The sequence below is a fragment of the Tetrao urogallus genome (genome assembly GCF_951394365.1).
Source record: "Tetrao urogallus genome assembly, chromosome: Z".
In the NCBI taxonomy this organism is placed as follows: Eukaryota; Metazoa; Chordata; class Aves; order Galliformes; family Phasianidae; genus Tetrao; species Tetrao urogallus.
This window is the reverse complement of record NC_136816.1, coordinates 37,246,262-37,271,281: the sequence shown is the minus strand read 5'-3', so window position 1 is coordinate 37,271,281 and position 25,020 is coordinate 37,246,262.

The following is a 25,020-nucleotide window of genomic DNA, read 5'->3' as shown; positions in this document are numbered from 1 at the left end:
TGAAGTTTTTCTTTTGCTATAAAGAAATGAAAACTTGGGAGAACATTCAATCAATTCTCATAAATAATTCTTTTCAATTTTACTTCTAATGAGTTTCTGTTGCTGCTTTCACACAACTCACAAGTGAAGAATTATCTCAGCTATCACCTGAAAACAATTATGCAGCAGAAAAAATAATATTCAGCTGATTTATGGGATGTAAGTATTCTTCTATATTTTAAAGAATATATGCATATATGCTCACAGAATCGTAAAACTGCTCAGTTGGAAAAGACCTTCAGGATCATCAAGTCCAATCTCAACCTAACCATACTGCCCTAACTCTAACAACCCACCACTAAATCATGTCCCTGATCATCACATCCAGACAAAGAGAAAAAAGGGTTTATTTTTTTTTTCTCTTGCCAGCATCACTTATATATAAGAAAACTGTACTTAGTGTAATTTAGACTGAACATGTTGATCTGATTAGATAAATTGAACAGAACCATTGTTATTCTAGTAGGTCTGATGGTTATTATTGTAGGGTGAAAAGATATTTACTTACCTTGTATTAAATTCAGGGTATGATTTATAAAATCAGAGCTCATCTTAATTCTGGCATTTTTAGTCAGTGACAGATTTTATGTTGGTCAACACTGAGATCCACTTTGTAATCTTACATTTTTGTGTTCCACTGATTATTCTTCAACACTTTACTCTTGAGTGCTCTCCACTGAAATCTCACTAAGAACCACTTTACAGTCATGTCAATCTGTCCAGGTATAGTGTTTAGGATACTGTAGAGTAGGTTAGTTCATAATCAAACTCAAAACATATCTCATTAATTAAGAAATGTGCCAGTTCCACATTGGTAGAATTGGATTTTGGAATATGGTCATATGTACTCCAAGGTAAAGTTAACCAGTATTGTACCTTGCTATTTTGGATCATCTCTAAAACTAATAATGCATCTTAACATATTTATGTCTGTCTGTTTGCCAGTTTTTCAATCTCTCTTTGATACTAGCAGATAAAACAGAACATCCTCTGTATTTTGATCCCAAGAACAAGTGCATGTCAAGGCTTCCATAAGTATGGGTACATTTCTCTTATATCCATAGAGGGCAGTTTGGTTATATCTGCACTAATATTTGGAGCCATCCCTACCAAATGCTGTCCCACAGCCAAGTCTAAATTGTATTTGGGCTATAGAGAGAATATCTGATGTAATTTATATGAGGTATATCTTTTCCATATTTATATTTGTATGCATACTGACTCTTCAGTCAAGAAAAATTCTGAAGTGACTAAAAGGAGATTTGGCTAAGAACTACCAGATATGATCTATAGAGAGCAGGAAATTTCAGTGTGTAAAACTAATTTCAGCTAGTTTGAAAATGCATTTACGTGTATTTTGACTGGTTTGTAAGTATGTATGCATGTACAGCAAAGGATCTTGAGAAACAGCGTCCAAAAAAATACAGGTTAAAAGTAGGGACATTTTTCATGAAGTAGCAGACTGCATTCTCATTTTCTTTAAATAATGTGTATCCTGCTTTCTTCAATTATTACTGCATTGCATTGACAACATCCTCAGCTCAGACCTTCTTCTGTAAATGAAGTGCAAGAGTGAGAAGATATATGAAAACTCATTTTTTCTCCTTCTCAGGTGTGAGAGATTTTCACAAAATTTGCAAGATCAGTAGTGAATATCAGAGGTAATCCTTATAAACAAATAATTTATTTATTTATTTTTTTTTTTAGGATTTAAATACATGCACACGTGCAAATCTGAAGGTGACTGAGGCATCTCCACATAGAAGGAAACAAAGCTGATATACACTCATCAGGAGTAAACAGTGCGTATTTCGAACTGAACCATCAGTTCCCTTTGGTATGTGGATGATTCTTTGTATTTGGCTAAAGAAACTGACCAACTAAGGAAAGGAAACTGACCAACAGACTCCGCTGGTGTTAATGAGAAGCTTGTGAGCAGGTGTTGAGACTTAGAGAGCAGTGTTAGGCCAGATTTTGATGGTATGTCTGAGATTCACTAGTACAAGGAATCTACAGATGCTTTAAAGACGCTATGAAGGTATACTGCTAAGCGAAGAATGTGTAGTTACTGTTCATATATCTAAAACTGGTGCTTGCATTTCTGTTGAGTTGCTGGCGTTAATGTTTCAGCTTCTGTTTTAGCACATGTGAAATTTAATGCCTAATTTGAGATTGCAAATTCATTAATAATGGCAACTTTATATTTGTAACCATATAATTCATAGATCTACTCTACTAGTGCTTTATCTATCAGATAAATTGGTTGGCATTTTCCTGACCTATTTGAACAAGTGTTACTAGAACAACTGACCACTTCTTGAAGTACAGTGTAGATTTTGTTACATTTCTCGAGTCATGAGTTCAATGGAAAAAAAAAAACAAACAAAACCAAACATACACCTTAAGAAAATAATAATGTATTTTCAAGAGGGGTCTTAAAAGTTGCTGATCATCTTCACTAAAGCACTCAGATTATTTTCCCCTACATTTACATCCAGTGAAAGCCTCAGTCTAGAAATGTGGAGAAGTATGAGTTTCATGCAGTGAGCTGAAGTTCCATGAATAACATACCACAGTTGCTAATTTCTTTTCATTGCTGCAAGGAAAAAATATCACCATCTAATCAATTAAGAATTATTCTACTACCACAGAGAAATGTGTTATACCAAACACCTGATCTCAATTACTGATGATGAATATTATCCCTAAGAATAAATGCTTTAAAGATGAAGAACAAATGTCTGCTTTATGGATGAAATAAAACGTTTTTTATGATTAATAACAAACATTCTGTCAGGGATGTAAGAGAAACGATAACAATATTTCATTGGTCTGTGGCATAAAGCATTCTCATGGTTAGAGTCACTTGAAGACTACCATAAGAATTAATATTTCCTCATGCAACACTAGCTGTTTATGGGGTCAACAGTGTGAGCCATGCATTTTGTGTCATTATTCTTTGGTGTGCTGAATCTCAAATGCAATGCATCTAGAAATAGAATTTTAGCACAAAAAAACCTTGATTGACTAGGGCCAGAATGTCATTTTCATAAGTACTCTGCTCTTGTGAATGCACAAAAAGTGCATGCTTTTACTTGCAAATTGCTTCAGCAGTGTACCCAAATTTTATATATATGAGCATACCCTGTCATGTTTTCTGCTCTTTCTACTGTTGCATTCTTAACAAAGGAAAAGATTGCAAATTGCCAACCCTTTAGCTGATCTGAGGGAAATCAACACCAAGTACAACTTAGAATAAAAGTTAGAGGAACCACGCCTAAAATTTGTAATAGAAAGCTTCAAGTACATTTCTGATAAAAAAATATTTTCAATAAATTTTCTGGACCAAATGAAGTATTCAGTGCACATTTTCCTCTCAGGATTAATTCTCAGGTTTACAGTGAGCTTGGAAAATTGCTATTTCTTGACCTAAAAGGAGGTTAAAACACTTTCACTGGAAATCGATTCACTTTAAGTATTTAGCACTGTTCGTATTTTGTAGCAGTATATATGACAGGGCTGGTCTCAATTGGTCCTTTATGTAGCAGTTGTGGGAAGCTGATAATATACAGAAAGAAATCTGAATGAGTGTTTAACAAGATGGGCTGTTTTGTTTGTTTGTTTGTTTGTTTTAATATAAAATAGGAGCTGAAAAATGCAGTGGTGCTGTGTGTCTTCTTTGGAATATATGAATGCTTCACATATAGAAAGAAAGTTATTGTTACTAATATTCTCTGCTTTTAACCTTGATCTTTAAGGAAATACAACATTCAAATCAAATCAAAATAATCAAATATATGTCTGTGCTGCAAAACACAAGATACACCTATGTTCCTCATGCTGTAGTTTTAATATACCTACTTCTGAATGAGAAAATTCTGAGCTGAAATGATATTTCACAGATCAATAAAACATTAGAACCCCTACATCATCTAAGGGACACTAAATATACAGTGTTTTTGAAGAATGTTTTCTTTATCTTAACCTTTTCTGATGCTCATTTATGTAATGGCATTCTTGATGGAATTATTCAAAGGTGTGCAGAGAAAATTAACTGTCACAACTGGAAAAAGAACTGGAGTATATCAATCCTCTGCAGTGCTGTACTTTGAAGAATGTGTAACATAAACTCAGTTACATCCACATGTCCTTTGACTTGCAAAAAGCACGACTAGATAAAACTCTAAACTGTTGACTCTGATCTGGATGGGTGGCTGGATATCATAGAATCACAGAATGGTTGAGATTGGAAGGCACATCTAGAAGTCATCCAGTGCAGTCCCACTGCTCACAGAGAGCATAGGATCTACAGGATCTCTGCAAAGTCTCTGGGCAATCATCACTGTTCTGGCACTTAGTCGCTCCCATAGTACAAAAGGGTTTCCTGATAATCAAGCGGGAAGGAAATTTAGAAACAACTTAGCACCTGAAGAGATTCTCTCATCAGAAGACTGAAGCAGCCTGTTCTGATACCCTGGCTACTCAGCAGCCTTATTTCAGATTGGATTTAGTCCAACCTGCTGGATGAAATATTGGTACCAGGTACAGGGCTTGAGGCTGTTCAAGGTTAGGTTACAAACTTTGATGCCTTTGACTTTGAGAGACTGGTTGCATTTGGTGAACTGACTGAAGAAGTCTGTGTATAGTATCCACTAAAAGTAAGTTTTTCAATGCACATCCAGAAAATGAGTCAATGAGCAGTCACTAATTATGTGTTTAAAGGGGCTCATTTCAGAACTATACTTTTCATCTGACAAAAGAGCTAATGTAGTCACAACCTTGTATAACAAACTAAATTTGAAAATCTGGCTCTTACACCCTGATGGGCTTGTGCTGTTCTGTCTTTCTTTCTAGGGTGGAGTAAACACTGAATGCGTCCTATCGGCCTTATAATCTGAAGTAAAGTACTTGAAAGGACAAGGTGTTTACTAAACTTTGAATGTGATGAAACAATAAGATTTGACTGGAAAATTATTCATTGGTTATAGCTGAATTCTAGCTATGAATTTATTGGGATGTTTTTATTATTATTATTTATCATCAACAAGAGAAGGAAGAAACTTTAAACTATTTCATAGAAATCTATTTTATCATAGCATTTGTGTGTTCTTGTTGGACTTGTAGTTTCCTTGTCATTCTTCCTCAGCCCCTGAGCACTAAATCACAGGGAGACTTTTGTTACTTTAGCATCACTTAAATGATTTTCTGAACACTTAGAAATGGAGTGATAATCATTCTTCCCTCATATATACTCCTGAAAAACCCAGGACATATTCAAAATACGAAAAAGAAAATGCCATCTACACATGAGAAAGAGAGAAGTAGGACACTCTCATAGACAGGGACCCTTTTAAAGCAATCCTTTTAAATTTGTGAGAAGAAAACAAATAGCAGCTGTCCATTGGCTGCAGCTGCATATCTTCAGCTGAATCTTGTAGTAGAACAGGTTTGCAACAAGATATTCTGCCCTATTCATTTTTGACTCAGATTTTTTTTCTCTTTCCCTTGTGTTCCTTTAAAAAGTTTTTTGCATGAGTCACAAAATGGGTGGGATTCTGAACAGGGACATTGCAGACATTTTATTTGTCCTCCTGAAGTACAAAATCTCATCTGTTAATTTCTGAAGCAGATCCAAAGATGCAAGTAATCTCCAAGTCTGTTCTAAACCTATTCATTACCATAAGCATGGGAGAAAAAAATAAATAAATACAAAGAACAGTGGGAAGACATGGAAAATGGACTAGAGTGGCAGAAAAATTACAACTATACACACTACTTGATCCTTCTAAATCAAACGTATCACTCCAGTGAGAAAGCAAATATAGTTAATGTAGTGATTGTCTTCCCCTGCTCTACCCTTGTGAGATGCAACTGGATTAATGTGTGCTCCCAGCATAAGAGAGATGTGGAGCTGTTGCAGTGGGTCCAAAGGAGGTTTTAAGGGTTTTGAGGACTGGGGCACCTCTCCTACAAAGAAAGGCTGAAGGAGATGGGCTTATTTAACCTGGAGAAGCCTCGTGGGAAACATGGAATTGTAGAATCACAGAATCATGGAAGATTTGGGTTGGAAGGGATCTTTAAGACAACCTAGTTCCAACCCCCTGCTACAGGCAGGGATACCTCCCACTAGACCAGGTTGTTCAAAGTCCCAATTCCCCTCCAGCCTGGGCTTTGAATGCCTTCAGGTTGGGGGGCATACATATCCTCTCTGGGCAACTTATTCCAGTGTCTCACCACCCTGAAAGTAAAGAATTTCTTTCTAATTTCTAGTCTAAATCTACCCCCTTCCAGTTTAAAGTCATTTCCCCTTGTCCTGTCACCATCATGCTCTTATAAAGTCCCTCTCCAGCTTTCCTGTAGGCCCTATTCAGGTACTGGTAGGACACTATAAGGTCCTTTGGGGACTTCTCCCTGTTTAACAGGTGCAGATCTGTTAAATTTCTGAGTTAGCTGAAAACTTGATCATTTCATTATGAAGGTTAATTGTGTTTCCCCAAATTCTGGTAAACTCATAAACTACAACCAAGATTCAACACGGGGGATTGATGGTGAGGAGCTGGCCAGAAAGCCATTATTTAACCAAAAATAAAATATCACTCGTACTTTATGATTCTTCACCTACTAACCAGTGGGATGCATGTATTGAAGAAACACCTGGTACTTGATTCCAAATGAAGATTCATGAATCACGCTATTTTTAATCTTTTTAACAAGAATATTTTGTGACAATGATTGCTGAAATTATTTGATGCTATTCCATAGCATTTATAACATCTGTTCCATGACTAGAGACAAATGCTTCAGGTCAGCCACCTTACTCTGGATGATTTAAGGTGCAATCTTCTTTTTAAATGATCCAGGTAATTCTCTACTTTAACATCTGACTTTGAAGAGTTTTATTCTCCTTTAATTTGTTCCATATCATTTGTGACTAGGACAAAACATGGTAACTGTTAAAAACCTTTGGGAAGCATCATATGGTGTAGACTTAGTACTGGCTTCAGCAGTTTTTTAAGTTTCTTAAAACCACAAGCAAAGAAATAGAATTGTCTTTAATAGCAGTTAGATTAAATATGATTGCATAATTTGGATTTATTTTTTATATAATTTGTTCAGGTTTCACTGCTCTTCAGCTCCATTGATTTATTGCTGATTTAAACTAACAAAAGTGATAAAACAAATTTTTAATGTATCACTAAATGTTGGTGTTGTTGATTTCAGTGGGAAACTTAAGGAAAAATTCTTTCTCAGGTTGATGTGTTGCTGGACTCTAGACTTTAATTCTACTTTGCTAAGTTTTTTGTTGTAAACTTGTTAAAACAAACAAGTAGAAAGAACAGTAAATGTGTAAGGAATCAGTATAAATATTCTTTGATTAAATCCAAATCACATAAAAAAGACAAGATTTAGTGTGGAGCATCTAATAAATTTCTTGAGTTTTAAGTTCTCTAATACCTTATTTCTTTTTATCCTTTAAAAAAAATACCCCATTTTTAAAATTTTCATTTAAAAAACAAGCATCCTGAAAAAAGATGTAGTAAATGCCTTTCCTTCAAACAGGATTTCCTAAAATATCCCACAAAATGCCTTAGCTATATTGTAATTAATTTGTCTACCGAGTACAGAGAACTACAGCAGTATCTCACTCAGCTTCTAGTAGCTTTTGGCTTATGTTAGCATTTTAAGGGCAATCACTGTAGAAATAGTTAGCAGAACATTTAAAATGTGTATAAGGAATTTAGGAGCTTTCCTCTGTGTTTAATAATATTAAGCATTTATACAGTTATTTCTTGTTACTTTTGATTACATGACTTCTGAAATGAGAAAGAAACAAGACTTATGTTCAGTCCTTAACTCCCCTCTCCATTCTAAATGAAGTCTAAGATTAATAAATAATCAGATCCACATAAGAATTCAAAGTTTAACGTAGATTTAATTGGAAAACATTTTCGTATTTTCTGGTGAGGTGAAGAAAAATATTTTATTTTTGGCTCTTTTTATTGTCTTACTATTCTGACCTTTTGGCTGGCAGTATCTTTTGATTAAAGTCAAGGGATTGTTGGTACATTTATGTGGGAACAAACCAAGTGGTGATACGAGTGGTTCCAAAATATTTTATTTTTAAACTGTTCATGTTGGAAGGGAAAAAAAGATCTATCGTTTTATAATAAACATACATGATGTGTACAAGTTTCTCCCTGAAAATATTAGCAATTCACGTTTCTGATTTTTTTTTCCAAAAGATCCAGGGAATTCCTGAATTGCTCAAGTATGTGAGGCATTCATATCTTGTTATGCACTTCTAAATGGATTTAATATTCCTTTGTCTAATTTAAAAAGAATGAAGATTCACAATTAGTGGTGCTGTATGAGAATGGAGGTTTACTATAAAAACAGAAACATAAAAACAAGACTAAGGATTTTATTCCCCAGAGCATTAAGAAAGATCAGAGATATGAAATATCATAAAAATTTTATTTATTTAGCTCTGCACAACTCAATAAAAACCTAGAACCAGTAGAGCAAAGTACTGAGACAAAAGTTACTGAATTCAACTCTTAGATCAGTAAGTATCAGGACAGAAAAGGTTCTCTACAAACAAGCAAACAAATGGGTATAGAATTGGCAGACAGAAAATATTTCAGGTGTCAATGGATGAACAGGCTCAAAAACTTTACATTTACTTTTGATTTTATGTAGTTTCACTAACCATTTATTGATTATGATGATCAACCTTTTTTTTTTTCTTTTTTTCTTTTTTTTTTTTTCTGAGGAAGTGTAGGAGTTCAGTCTGTACTTTATCTTAGTACACAAAAACTGAATAGAGTCTTGTACAGAAGAGTGTATAGCTAAACCTGTATTAGATGGTCTTCTTTCAAAAGAAAGTTTATACCCTGCTTATACATTAAGTTTTCAGGAAAAAAAAAAAAAGAACTTAAAAATGGCTTTTTGAAAGCTTGAAAATTACTTTTTTATATCTTATTCATTTCCCATGTTGCCCCATCCTAACACAGCGGACATGAGAATTAAGAATTTGGTGTTGTAGTTAGACCTAGTACATGTAAATGAGTGATGGAATACTGGTGAGGTGAGAAAGGTGAGAGGGTGGGAAATCTAGGGATCTATGAAAATCTCTTGTGAATTTGCCTACAGGACCAGTCAAAGATCTTTTTATAGTAGCTTGGATGATGCGAGCTACCTTGACTGTAGCAGCTGGGGATTATGCCTCGCAAAAAGTGGTTTTTCATTAAAAATGACTCATATTAAAATCCATTTACCGAATGCATACAACCATATTACTATTATATCACTATTTTTTGAAAACTTGCTCTCTTTGGCTGTTAACATCATTATAGGAAACAAAAAAACGGAGTGCCTTTTTTTTTTTTTTTTTTTTTTTTTTTTTTAGTGTATGGAGTTACATTTAAAATGTGTGAGAGAAATGCCAGTAAGGAAGGAGCTACTTTTTACTTAAGACTAGAAATAGTTTAAAGATGAATAGGAAAACATGTCAGGAAACCTTAATGCATGAAATGTATTTCACAGAATCTTACCAGAAAAAGATTGAGAGCAACTGAGACCACATGAAAGTTCAAAAATAGAGAAAAAAGGGATACATAGATGATTTTTAATTAAACTCATCTATTTTCAGATTCATTTATCTTGCTCACTGCAGAACACAAAAAGAGAATGTCCTAGCAGGAACTATTTTCTACATTTTTTCCTCTGCCCAAAGATTTCCCAATTTATTCTATTTCATAGTTTTATAATCCTGCCCTGAATTAGATCGTACGGTGGGTTTAGATTTTAGACTTACACATAATGATGTACCTATTCGTATCTATTTGTAAGAGATGTTACAAAATGCATAATTACACTCTGTTAGAAAACAACATGCTTTGGAATAAGTATTTTAAGTAAAACAGCACACACTGTGTGTTGCTTAAACTATTTATTATAGTCTGGAAGAGGTTGTAAAGTTTCTTTGTATATGACTGATTTATAAGTATATATTTTGGTACAAATGATTCTAGTGATTCCTTAATCCTTAAGTGGGTTTTTCAACTTGAAATGCACCAACTTTGCTAGAAATTCATGTATTTGGACGTGAGGTTACTCTAACTAATGGGCTGATAACAGTATATATTTAAATCCTTCACACAACTCGGTGTGTACTTAAACATACAGAGAGACAATTTTGTCGAAGCCTCTCACTTCTACTAAACATTACCTGGGTGCCAGCAAAGCCATAGCTTATAAGAGGTTCCATTCCCAAGGCATGTGGAGGGTGCTTTTCAGTGTTTTTCAATAGGTGGAATAAACAGGACAACAAGACTGGCGATGTGCTCAAATCAGTTTTAAACGAAAGTCTGTCTAAGCAGTTAGGAGAAATATCTTTCTAAAGAAGCCCCATTTTGTTTTTGATTTTATTTTCATCAAGTTCAGGCAAGCACACAGTTTGCATCCTAACAACAAGCAATAAATGAGAGCATAAAATTCATCCTAAAAGAAGCTTGATAAAATCATTTAAGATTTTTGCCCAGACTGGAAAAGTTTTATGCATTTTTAAAAGCAAATATCTGCTACAGAAAAACAAACAAACAAACAACAAAAAAAAAGTGCAGTAAGTAAAGGAGTGAGATCTAGAACTCACAAAATGTGGATTCACAAAAAGAGATAGGAAGTAGCAATGTATGCTTGTTCTTTTCAGTAGATCTGTTTATGCACCAGGGGTCTCTGGTGATGAAAGGGGTGTTTGACTATATGTCTGAAAAGTCATTATTTATATTACTCAGCCTGCTGAATATAAATAGAGAGGAAGAAGTTTACAGACCAGCAGAATTTCAGTGGTGGTGGTTGGAGTGTTATATGGTTGACTCTATTAATGGGGTACGCAATATCTGAAATAAGCAATGATACCACTAACAGAATCACAGAATCAAAAAATGGCACAGGTTGAAAGGGACCTCAAGAATCATGAATCTCCAACCCACCTCCACCACAGGCAGGGCCACCAACCTCCATATCTAATACTAGACAAGGCTGCCCAGGACCCCATCCAACCTGGCCTTGAACACCTCCAGGGATGGGGCATCCACAGCTTCTCTGGGCAGCCTGTTCCAGCACCTTACCACTCTCATAGTAAAAAACTTTTCCCTGATATCCAACCTGAATCTTCCCTCCAACTTAAAACCATTTCCCCTTGTCCTGCTGTTATCTTCCTTTTCAATGAGTTCACCCCCTCCTGTTCAAAGGCTCCCTTTAGAAACTGGAAGGCTGCAATTAGGTTGCCCTGCAGCCTTCTATCAGAGAGGATGTTTTATCATCAAACACTTCTGGAGCATGAAACATTTACTAAGATGCTAACATATGGAAATACAAACCCTAGCTTACTTTTGCTTTGCTGTAGTGTGTGTAACTTTCTGGCTGATGATGGATCAAAAGCCACTGGTCTAAACAGTTTCTTACTGTGAGCTTGAGTACTTAATGGTGATGCAGTTGTACAATGTGCGGAGAAACATGGATTTATTTTCTGTTGGGCAAGAGAAAGGCAACTGCGTGATCTTTACCAGCCATAGATAGAATCACTCATCTTCAGAAGTACCAGAACTTCCCACTGCAAATATCAAACTGTAGATCTCAAAAACATGGAGTGTTTTGGAACCTTCCAACCATAACAGCTCCTCTGACTGAAAATAAAGCAGAAAAAGGTGTAGCGTGTCTCAGGCTCCAAATGCATTTCTTGTCTATCTGCCAGTCTGATCCTGAGTCAGCTAACAAACTGCTGCCTTGATCCAGTGCAGCTGTCTAATTACAATTCTGTTATTATTAATTACTGAGTAGAAAATCATTTGTAATTAGCTCAGCCTAAATCATAGTTTAAACAGCCAAAAATTACGTTACAAACTAAAGTGTAATTAAAGCACTACACTAAAGTGTTTATTTAAACCCAGTTTACTTATTGCACATTTTTCAATCAAGTTCTCAGGCTCATACATAGATGTAATTAGTCTCCAGTACTGACAGCATACTGCATTTATTCATTAAGCATCAATATTGCTGAACAAATGTAAATAAAATTTAGACAGGAATTCTTTAAAGGGACAGTCATAGAAACATCTGGGCAAGATAATGAGTCTAGGAATGATGTGAATGTTAATGAGCACTCAGTGCTCTTCTGGTATCCAGAGCATTTCCGAAGAACACACTTCAAGCTCCTACTATTCGCTCTGTGGTTTGAAAGCACTAGTCATCTTGCTTCTTCAGGAGTGAAATCCCATACTTAGACTGCTTCTGTGAAGCTATACACTCAGTATTCAGGCAGATTATCATGAAGAATAAGATAGAGTTCTTCATACATTTGGAAGAAGAACAGTACAGAGTACAACTGACCAGAGGATCTTAAGATCACAGAATGTACAGAAAGATAATTTAAACAAATTTTGTTTCTTGCAGTTTTTGTTTTGTAGGATGAAAATAAGACAGTGCTTTTCGAGTGTCAGCGTAATTTCAGTAACATGATATCAGCTATACCTTACATGGCATAGCTATGTGAGGGATGCCATTCAGAGGGACCTTAAGAGACTTGAAAGGTGGGTCTGGGTAAACTTTATGAGGTTCAACACAGCAAAGTGCAAGGTTTTGCACTTGAGCTGGAAGAATCCCAGGCGTATATATAGACTGGGAGGAGTAATCCTTGAGAATAGCCCTGCAGGGAAGAACGTGGGGTTGATGCAAAACTGAACATGAGCCAGAAGTGTGTTCTTTCAGCTCAGAAAGAAAATGGTATCCTGGGCTCAGTCAGAAGAAGTGTGGCCAGAAGGGACAGGGAAGTGATTGTCCCTCTCTACTCTGCCCTCCTGAGGCCCCATCTAGACTACAGTGTCCAGGTCTGGGATCCCCAGTACAAGAAAGACAGGGTGCTGTTGGAGAGGATTCAGGGGAGGACTACAGAAATGATCAGGGGCTGAAGCACCTCCCCTATGAAGACAAGCTGAAGAAGCTGTCCTTGTTCAACTTAGAGAAGAGAAGGCTGTGAGGTGACCAAATTGCAGCCTTCCAGTACCTAAAGAGAGTCTACAAAAAGAAAGGGAGTCAACCCCAACAAGGGTACATAATGGCAGGACAAGAGAAAATGGTTTTAAGTTGAAGGAGGGAAGATTTAGGTTGCATATCAGTGGGAAGTTCTTTACCAAGAAACTGGTAAGGTGCTGGAACAGGCTACCCAGAGAGGTTGTGGATGCCTCATCCCTGGAGGTGTTCAAGGCCAGGTTGGATGGGGTCCGGGGCAGCCTGGTCTAATATTAGATATGGAGATTGGCAGCCCTGCCTGCGGCAGAGGGGCTGGAGTTTGATGATCCTTGAGGTCCTCTTGAACCCAAAACATTCTGTGATTCTATGACTCTATGATTCTATGAGTCTAACTCAAAAAACACCACTTCTTTTGAGCTCAAAGTAGGTGCCTCTCTTAGGGTAAAAAACTGGGGAAATGGCAGGAGGTCTTCGTGGATGAGTGAGGAACTCATGGATAAAATAAATGAGAAGAAGAATGTCCATGAACCATGGAAATAGGGCCTGTCCACCTGCAAGGAGTGTAAGAATGTTGTCAGGATTGCAATCCTGTAGGATTGCAATAAGGAAGGCTAAGTCCCTCTTGGAATTAAACCTTGCAAAAGAGGTAAAGGATAACAAGAAAGCGTTTTTTTTTTTAGTATGACAGTAGTAAAAGGAAGACTAGGGAAAATGTGGGTTCCCTACTAAATGAGGCCAGTTCCTTGGTAACAGGGGATGAAGAGAAAGCAGAGATTCTGAATGCCCTCTTTTGTTCAGTCTTTAATGTTAAGGCTTGCCCTCAGGAATTCCAGACACTGGAGGTAAGAGAGGGAGTCTGGGTAAAGGAGGTCCTCCCAGAGGTCAAGGAGGATGTAAGCAGAGAGTATCTAGCCAAAATCAACACACACAAATCCATGGACACACACTGTGCTGTGAGAACTAGCAGAGGTGATTGCTGAACTTCTCCCTATCATCTTTGAAAGGCTTAGGCAAATGGGAATGGTGCCTGAAGACTGGAGAATAGCCAAGGTCACTTGAGTCTTCAGAAAGGGACAAGAAGGAGGATTCAGTAAACTACAGGCCAATCAGCCTCACCTCCATCCCTCAAAAGGTGATGGAACAATTTTTTGTGGATACCCTCTCTAAGCAATTGGAAGAAAAGAGGGCTATTAGGAATAATCAGTGTTGATTCACCAAGGGGAAATCATGCTTGACCAACCCAGATGCCTTCTGTGATGTCATTTCTGGCTGGATAGATGTGAGGAGAGCAGTGGATGTTGTCTACCTCGACTTCACCAAGGCACTTGACACAATCTCCCACAGCATCCTTGTTCTGAGCTCTAAGTAGAAGGACCTGGGGGTCCTAGTGGACAGCAGGTTGGTCGTGAGCCAGCAGTGTGCCCTTGTGGTCAGCAATATCCTGGGACACATTAGAAAGAGCATGGCCAGCAAATCAAGGGAGGTCATTCTCCCCATCTATTTCGTTCTAGTGAGGTCACTTTTAGAATACTGTGTTCATTCTATGTTCCCCAGTTCAAAAAAGATCTCCTAGGACCCCAGTGGACGGTCTTGCTCATCTCTGTTCTTAGCTCACGGTAGTGACTATGTTGAAAAATAGTGTTTTGTATCTGAGAATTTATTGTGCTCTCTGGATCCGCTGTAGTTTTCATGGAAATAAATAGGAGGCATTTCTTTTGTATCAATCCTTGTAGAGTGTTTGCTATGGAGAGAATGGCTGTGATTTCCCACATAAGGATGTGTGGGAAAATCCTCAGCAGCTTGTAGTACATCACATACTTCCTGACCAGTGCTGTGCATCCAGCTAGCTGAGTGAACGAAGATATGTGGGAAGAAGCAGAAGTTTTGTTTTTTAAGTAAAGAAATTCAGAAGTTTAAAGAGCCTGATCAATTTTATATTAATATTGCAATTCAGAACTTGCCTTTCCTAAAAGCAGGCATTAAAAATGTGCTTAAAATAATACCCAATCTAGCAGAGGCTTTTTAAAAACAGTCATTGACAATCCCACCCTGGTTTTGTAGGTGGCCTGAAGATACCAGTTTATAAGAGAATTATGTTGAGCTTGCATATTTGAATGCAGCATACACCTGCTTTATAAGATGAGAAAGTGTTACCTGAACTCAGGGTTCATTTGCTGTTAGGATAAGACACCATTTATTTCATCATTGAAGTCACTTAAATACACTTAAGTGTATTTATGATTTATAATTTTTTAGCTATCACAATGCTCTTATTCTATGGTTTTCATTCATGTCCTTAGCCCTGCCCTGTAAACAATCTGATAAGACAGTTAACATCGCCATCTCAAAACACTTTAAAATTTTTTTTTTTGTTCCTCTGTTTTTTGAAACTGACCTGACAGCCTTGAGTTCCACACTAGTGAATAAGACTTAATGAAAATAGGTCTTTAACAATATTGTCATACATATTACAAAAGTTGGCTGCCTTGATGAAACTTTGAGCACCATAGCAGATGGCCAGTAAGGAAAGATTTGTATCTGACAGTGTTAAAAATTTCCCAGGCAGGCTCAATAAAATTGCTATCAATCCAAATCAAACAGGTAGTTACATTATTTCAAGAACATAAAAAGCACCAAAGTTAGACATCTAAAATCCTAAGTACTAAGAGCAGAGTGATCTGTGTGGCCCTGCCTCTCAGGCAGTTGAGATATTTTGGCTGAAATATTAGATTAGTGGTGCAGAACCAAGACTCCTCTAGGTAGTAATGATTTTTCCCCTCAATGTTCTTACTAGGAAACTTAAAAAGGAAGCCAAAGAAAAGTTTGTACGATGCCCTAGTATGTGACATAATTTTGTAAACATAGATCTGTCTTAGTGGTATTTCTTTGGGATTCAACAACCTCATTTTTGTTTACCCTTCTGTATCTACAAAAACAAGGCAGAATTTCTCCACTATGAGGGTAATATAGCACTGCTACTGGCTGCCCAGAGAAGTTGCGGACTCTCTTCTGGAGATACTCAAGATCCATTCAGACACTTACCTGTGAAAACCACTATAGGGAATATGCTTTAGCAGAGGGCTGGACTAGATGATCTCCAAAGGTCCCTTCCAACCCCTACAATTCTGTGATTCCATACTCTGATACTTTCTATCTTCATATCCAAAGAAGGTAACAATCAATGTCCTGAGCGACTATCAGAAATTAAACTAGCACCTTAGTCCTCAGAAGGAGTAACTATAATGAATACTTATGTTTTGGTCTTTTTTCTTCTCTTTTTTCTTTTTTAAAGCCTGTGTGATTCATGGTATGCAATGGACTCCACCCAGTTGTAAACCCTATGTAAACAATTTGTCACAGTTTTGGGTAGATCATTTGATTTGGAAACCATGCTTCATATCGTTCAAAATGAAAGCTACTACAAACATATTTCAAGTCCATGTCACAACAGAGTAACAAGGATGCCTAATTCCATCTGTCCATTCAACAGTTCACGCAATGTATAATTTTAAAATTTAAAATTTAATTAAATTTAAATTTAATTCCCTCCCTCCTGTCCTTCCTCCTTCCTTTCCTCCTTTCCATTCCTCCATTCCTCGCTCCCTTCCTTTCCTCCCTTCTTCTCTCCGTTCCTTCTCTCCCTTTCCCCCTTTCTTCCTCCCTTCCTAGCATCTTTCCTCCCTTTCTCCCTCCCTTCCTCTCTCCCTGCATTCCTTCCTTTCTTCCTTCTTTCCATCCTCACTCCATCCCTTCCTTCCTTTTGTTCTTTTCCAAGGTGGGAAAGTTTATTTGCTTTAAGGTGTTAAACTCCTTTCAAGATTCTTGACAAAAGTACTTTAGATTACCAGAGGGAAATATTCTAAAAATTAAAAATAATATGAAAGGAAGACAGTACAGGAAAGAAAAATATGATGCATAAAAATGTTATTTGTATTTTGCCTGAGTCAAATTGAAGAAAAGAATGTTAGGTCTATTAACTGTTTACGGGTTAAATAAAAGCCTTGTAATTGAATTATATAGACTTACTTGATTCTAAAAATCTATACAACTTTAGGCCTTTAAATGCAAACAGTACAAATAGTGCTTCTCTCAATATTCATCTTATGGTGTGTCTATTTGCTGACCCTAAAGTGAATTTGACATAATGTTAAGTAGTTCAAACAATTTATATTGCTGGAAGCTTTGTCTCACAAACTATTGATTTTCCTGTCCCATCTGCAGCAGGCTCAGAAACACTTCCTATTCTCTTCAGCATTCTATACAGCTACAATGCATTGTTTCACTCTGTCTGATGGAATTAAGTGGATTTTGGAATGTATTTTGCTAGAAAATTTGATATATTTATTTGTAGTTCAGCATAACAAAGAGAAAACCCCTGCTAATTTAGCAGAAAACCACAAGAAATTTTTTATTTGATAACTCATTTTGTTTATGGACAGGCATTGGTGTTATCAAGTAAAGACTATATACTGAGGATGTTCAGAATAACTTTACTGCAGATAACTAAAGCTGGTTGAGCTCATTTTCCAGTGTCAAGAACTGTTAGGAGAAGTGGTAAGCCTCAGGAGATCCGAGGCTTCAAGCTTAGCCAGATTCAGGTAGACTCAGATTGGATGTTAGGAAATGCTTCTTCTCCAAGTGAGCGGTCAGGTGCTGGAATGGGCTGCCCATGGAGGTGTCGGAGTCACCATCCCTGGAGGTGTTCAAGAAATATATAGATGTTGTACTGAGAGATGTGGCTTCATGGGAAATATTGGCCATAAGGGGACAGATGGACTGGACTTAGAGGTCTTTTCCAACCTTAGTGATTCTATGATTCTATGGATTTACACAGAGGAGAATACAGAATGGGTGTCATTAACTACATGCAATAACTACATTCCTGTGCGAAAGGGAAAGAGTTGTCCTGGGACTTCTGAAGAATTCCATAGGGAGGGTTTGCTCAGCTATGAAGGAGGTAATCTTCCCAACTCACTGGAGAAATGCATTAGGACCAACAGCCTCAAAGGTATGTGCCCCAATGATTTTCAATGGCTTAGCCATTATTGTCAAATGTTGAAAGAATAAATGTATAAAGAACGTTAAGTGTAAGAGCATAAAGAAGAAATTAATTCCATTTCCAACAAATACAGTTGTATTATGGATGACTAGAAAGGGATCTGGTTGGAAGAGCTAGACCTCTGACTAGACATTTTAGAGTGAGTGGGTTGTTTTAGAGGCCTAATGTCTTCCACATCTACATAGGCAGACCTGTATTCTAATAACACTTCATAACCTTGCTGTTTAGTTACGAACAGATTGTCATCTTACTTAGATGAAGCATTTTCTGTTGCAGGCCTGCTAATTTTTTTTCATCTCCTCAATGCACCAGAATTTTGTACACAAATCAATCCTAATCTCACTTTCTCAGCTTCTATCTCTAACTTTATATATGGATCTCTGTTTGAGAGACTTACAGGAACAGAAAAAAAAAAATAGGACTTTCTTGATCCTATATAATACTCATTAATATTTTCCAGAACTTAAAGTAGAGAGCTTTGATCCTGGTGAGAATGATAGACAACTGGACAGGGCTTTTAGTGTCAGATGCCCCAGCTATACCTGAAATGGTACCCATGTGATCTGTCTTTATTTGTTCAGTAAATGAGAAAACAGGCTGATGAGAGGGAATGTGAGTTCTAAAACACAAAGATGAAGACAGCTGCTAAAGCACTATTTAAAACATTATAGAAGACTTTCAAAAAGATCTCCAGCCAACTGATGCTTTTGCATAACAAAATCTTTTTGTAATGTTGCTAGTATACAGATTTTTTTTTTTAAATATGGGCAAGAGAAGGGTGCCTGAAAGAACAATGGTAAGTGAGTGGTTTTTGCATTTTCCTCATCTTTTGAGTATGAAGATATGCTTTAATTTCACCTGGTACAGAGTTGACTTTCTTCACTGTGTCTGATATGATACCATGTTTTGGATTTAGGAGAAAAAAAGTGTTGATAATATACTGATATTTTAGTCATTGCTGAAAGTGCTGTAGAGAGCCACTGATTAACTTTTTCAGCTTCTTGTACTTTCTTGCCAGCAAGCAGGCTAGGAAGGCAGAAGGAACTGGGAGGGGACAGAACCAGAACAACTGGCCTAAAGTGGGCAAAGCGATATTCCATACCATATGACAATATGTGGAAATTATAGCACCATGGGGATCTGGCTGGAGAAGGCAGACATTACTTGGAAACTGGTTGGGAATTGGTTGGTGGGTGCTGATCTGTTGTGTTGTGTGATGCTTTTTTTTTGGTAAATATATATAAAAGTACACATATGTTATCATTACTATTAATTCTGTCTTTCTTTTCAGACTTAGTACCTAATTTTTATCTCAATCTACATATTCTACCTTTTTTTTTTCTTTTCCTTTCCCACCCAATTCTCTTACCTTTCCTACTGGGAGAGTGGAGAGTGAGTGAAAGGTTGTGTGGTGCTGAGCTGCCTGCTGGGTTATACCATAACAAGGAGAGAGCATGTTGCAGTGTGATGTTCTGTTTTTAGCAAAGATATCAATGGCAATATTGTATATCTTCATTATATACATGTACTCATTTGCTTATGTCTATATTTCTTATAGCTGTACAATTTATTTTACTGTTGCAAATTAATTCTGATCTAAAAATAGGAACATATAAACTCTTGTTGAGGTTTAGAGTAGAAAAGAAGTAATTGCCTTCTGTGTTGAGAAAGGAACCATTAAGAAGTGTTACTGCCCACTGGAGATCACTATATTAACCAAACAGAGCAATAGTTTTACCTATAAACTAAAAACCCAAGTCTATATATGTTTTATTATACCTTTTAAAAATGTGTTTTCCTGTAGCTTTGACTGCTTTCTACTTAGGTTATTTTTAGCTTGTTCACAGTCCATAGTTGTATGGGCTAGCAAATATTTTTTCATCCTTTACACATTAATGGAGATTAGAGGTAATAGTAGTCATTTATTTTATTTTTTTCTTCTTTTTTTTTAATATTTATTTTATCCATTCCTTCAGATTAGACATTTTGAAGATGAAAAAGAGGATGCTGAAAGTATAATTCTAAAATTGTTGCTTAGTTTCCTTCACAATATCATTTTCCCAGAATCAAAGTAATGATGGTTGGAAAGAACCTCTGCATCTCAGATGAACTTGATAGGAACTTCACCAGCACTAGATAGAGGCAGTCATGATGTATAGTGACATGCTGAAAACCTTTGAAGATGGAAATAAGCCCTTGAGAGTAGCTCCCCTATATGCTCTGCTACCCTCCAAGAGAAGTGTTTTCTTTCTGACACCCAACTTCAAGTCATTACTTGTGGCCATTTCACCCAGGCAACGAGCAGGACATGGGGTAATGGCCACAAAGTTGTATCAGAGGAGGTTTAGATTAGACATAAGGAAGAACTTTTTCTCTCAGAGAGTGGTCAGGCACTGCAATGGCTGCCCAGGGAGGTGGTGGAGTCGCCGTCCCTGGCAGTGTTCAAGAGGCGTCTGGATGACGTGCTGCGTGATGTGGTTTAGTGCTTGTGGTGGCAATGGTGATGAGGAGACGGTTGGACTGGATGATCTTATAGGTCGTTTCCAACCTTGTGATTCTATGGTTCTATGATTCTATATTGTTGTCTGACACTACCATTTCTTAATCAAATAAATACTTTAAAAATAATTTGGATACTGAGTATAACATCAGCTAGTAAACAAACATCAATCCTCATCCACGTAAACACAGACAACCAATAAATTATTCTCAGGAAACCTACAAACTGTGCTTGACATTCAGCCCAGTACAATAAACTGTAGAAACAGATGGCTGATGGTCTAAGTTCTGCTTTAGGGCTTAGGAAATTATGAAGTTCTTGGTGCTGATTTTCGCAGACACATTTCTTATTTCTCAGACGCTTTGTAAGGATGCCCCATCCCTGGCAGCATTCAATACCAGGTTGGATGGGGATCCTAGGCATCCTGATATGGTGGGTAGCAACCCTCCTCATGGCAGCAGGGCTGGAACTGGATAGCCTCTAATGTCTTTTCCAACACAAGACATTCTGTGGTTCTATGTGCATTCATAAATGAGGTTTCTGGCAATCAAAATCATTGTACCTTTTAACTGTCATGAATTGCTGGCTAGTTGGACAATATGAGAATTGTCTTCTACCACCTGAACATGGAATGAACTTCAGTAGGAAAAGACTGAAAGTAGAAAAAATATTAGTAGTTTATGTCCTGAACATTTCCTTTACATTTGAAATAATAAATCAGATTATACAAATTCTTGTGAATACAAAAAGTAGGAATAGGTTTTACGAAAGGCGTATTTTTTATAACAAGACTGGAGCCATGTGATGCATTCTCACCTCAAGGCTTTGGATTTGCATTTCCTTTTAAGTGATACTGATGAAAGTAGACTGTATATCATTTAGCATTTTCTTGTCTATTTTGGCATATAAGTATATACACACATACTCTCTCACACACACACACATACACAAACACACACACATATGCATACATGTATACATACGTACACACGTATCTCTGAATTAAAATAATTATTAAATTTCCACAGTTACTATATTTAGCAACTGATATTAGTAGCAAGACATAAAACTCATTTCCCTTGATATGATTTGTAATACTCCTGAGAATTAGACCTAATTATATTCACTGTACACACTGGATGGTGTCTTATTCAGAGAACATCTCATCATTCAGACTAGGAGCAAGCTTTTTCCCAGCGCTGATCAGAAATGAAGCAAATCTTTTATGTGGGCAGTTTTTACAAAAATCTTAAAGAAAGTGATGCTTTTGAGGGGAAAGAAAGATACTGAATAATAATTTTTTTTTTTTTTAATCTTCATTGAATAAATATATTTTTTAAAAAAATATTTTTTTCTTTGGCAAAAGTGCTTATGAGAATCATTCTTATGAAGATAAATGATAACAGCCTTCTGAATTTTGAGCAGAGAACACTGAAAACAAGAAGAATCACAAGTGAAAAAAAGGGTTTTTTTCCCACATAATATGCAGGCATATTTAAAATAACAATGCAGTAAACAAAAATATTGAAATTGGTTTGTTGTAACAGGCTTCAAACAAAGCCAAATGTCTGTTGTATGCCACAACTTACATTCTTTTTCATCTTCAGTCAAAATTAGTTATATGCCTGCTCTCAAAGTACGTTCAGAATGGATGGACCTCTCTGTGCTGGGAACTCACTGCTACAAAACTATGTGGACTAAGGTGAAATTACCAAAGACTGGTGAGTGTTTCAGGTGAATGTATGAAGAGAATAAATTAGCTGGGGAAAACAGGCACTAACAACAGCCACGCTACACACACCACAGAGACGGAGGAAGCACACATTTGTGCCTATAGTTCTGCTGTAAAACCAGTGTTTGACTTTCTTGCTCTCTAAAACAATTCTTTAGCTCAAACTTGAAAGCCTGAATTAGGAACACATTGGACTACATGATCTGTACTTTAAGAAACCTCAGGGGGAGTATGTCTTGCCCAAGAAAATCTGCATCTGCATCAATGGATGTGACCCACTGTTTTATGACTGTTATGATGGCAACATTGCTAGAAAAATATTGCCCATGCAGTCTTATCTTTCATCAGCCTGAACAAATGGAAGTCAGAATGCCAAATCTGGACTGCACAGTGGATGTGGTTCAACCAAGACTGAAAAGTACTCCAAGGTCCTCAAACTGACATGGGCCCTGCCACTATCATGTTACAAGGATTGTCATCTCCTCTGGCCTAACTCTGGAAGTACAAGCCTCCATCTTAGTCAGTGTTGCAAAGTAGCAGTCAGAGCTGATGGTTTGTCAGGAGTTCCAAGGAGATCAAATCACACTTATCCCAAAAGGGAGTGTGTATATCACTATACCTCTTTAGGGTTGAGTCTTTAACTTTTTCTTCAGTGAGGAAATCACGTAGCAATTCCATGGACTGCTGTTTTGGCTCACAGTGGTAACACCACATCTCATGGTGCACTCCAGGAAGTTGTCATGTTCAGCCTTGTATTGGTTCACTATGTCCTAAAAAACACACATATGGTATCCGTTCTGCTCCATTGTGAGCATTCATGGCACCCACTTGGCACAAACTTTTTAATATTCCAACACTGCCACCATTGTTTCCAATTCAATGAAACCAATATTCAGCTTTGTATGCTGATTGTAACCCACCAATTTGTGCAGATGAGATGATTGATATGCTCTTTGTCTTGCAGTATGATAGTTGTTCATGTCCATTTGAAGCATGGCTTGCATTTCATGTCACTGTTGGTACTGCTGAAGTGCACCACCCACCCCTCATTGTGCTCACATCTGCAGTTTGGTCTCCATAAAAGTTCAGCAAGTGCCAGTGAAAGTCAATGGATGCCATTTTTACCACATCAAGGAATTCAGTGACACACCTTTGCTTCATATCTACTTCCATGTTTGATGCTGTTCTGTCAGGCTGCCGCTCTGCTAACAACTGTTTCACAACAACAGAACGTAATGGAATATTGGTCGGAAGGTTCAATCTCTATTGTCATACTGACAACTTCTGCCTCTGATGTCGTGGGCCAACATAATAAAACAGGAGGCATTACTTTCAGTGATGCTCCCCATAATTTAATGTCAGAAGATCTGAGATTTATCTGTAGAAGTTACCCCACTGATCAAAAAGATAAGTCGTTATCACTGAACTACCACTGAATTACCACTTGACTCTCACGCAGATTGGGCCACATTCTGGTCTCATTCTCTTCCATATCAATCTGAAATTCTATGAAACAAGTCTCACAATAGTTAGAAATAAGCATGTGTTGGAGACAAACTAGGCTAAGCACGTGCAATAAATATGCTGATCTTCCAAACAAATTCACGTGATATATTTGAACTAACCAAGATATAAAAGTCCCATTCTTTTCTAGAAAAGCATGAAAGAAGACACTACTTAAGTTGTTAAAGTTGTTTATAAGAGTATTATTATTTTGGTAGATCTCAGAATGTGCTGAAGGTTTCCTCAAAAAAATAAAAGAACAAATAAAATGCAGCTTGCACAAGAGAATTGCAAGCAAAATTCTGTCTTCACGCATTTTATGCATGTTTAAAATGATTTGCTTGCATGCCTCCACAGACAACTTCTTGCAAGTTTTACAGAAAACGTGTCTACAAACCTTTTGAGGCCTGAGTTCTAATATAAGAGAAGCACTTCAGCACTTATTTCTTCTCTGATGTGATTTGTTTTACAGGCAGAGACAATAGTAGTCAGCACAGTCTGCACTGTACTTTGGGGCATTGTAAAGTGGCGGTAGAGATAGGGGAAGACTGCCCTATTAAGACACAGTACTGCACTGCCTGCAAGCACAGCCAGTGCACAGTTTCCTTCATAAGAGGACTGTGTATATGGGTTTGCCAAGTGTAGCTGTAATACTGTCAGCTCATCTTGGTTAGCAATGAGGTAAATTCAGCCAAGAGATACTTCCCTAATCTGACAGCTTGCCAGTACTACATTTTTGGGGCAGAAGTGAAGAGCAGATAATTCTCCCTAGAAGGACCTGATTATATGTGACTCCTGCAAAAGCAGCTGGATTCTGTGAGGAGCTTAGCCCTGAGATGCGCTTTGACATTTTTGCACCAGTGTCTGAGCCCAGAAATCCGTCTTGTATAGTGAACAAGAATGAATTACAGAGTGTGCTGAAGATTAGCCCACTCCCTCTCTTGTTTTTTTTTTTATGGAATATAGTCACAGCAAAAATCAGTTAGGTATTAAGTACTTCCATGTATTTTGTAGGTGGTAATTTTCGGAGTGCAGAGTAAATTGTCAGAGGATAGAAACAGCCAATAATGATATTGGGTAACAGAACAGGAATGAATGCTAGGAAGAGATGGATGAGAGGTTACAAGGCATCAAACTCCAAACACAGACTGTTTT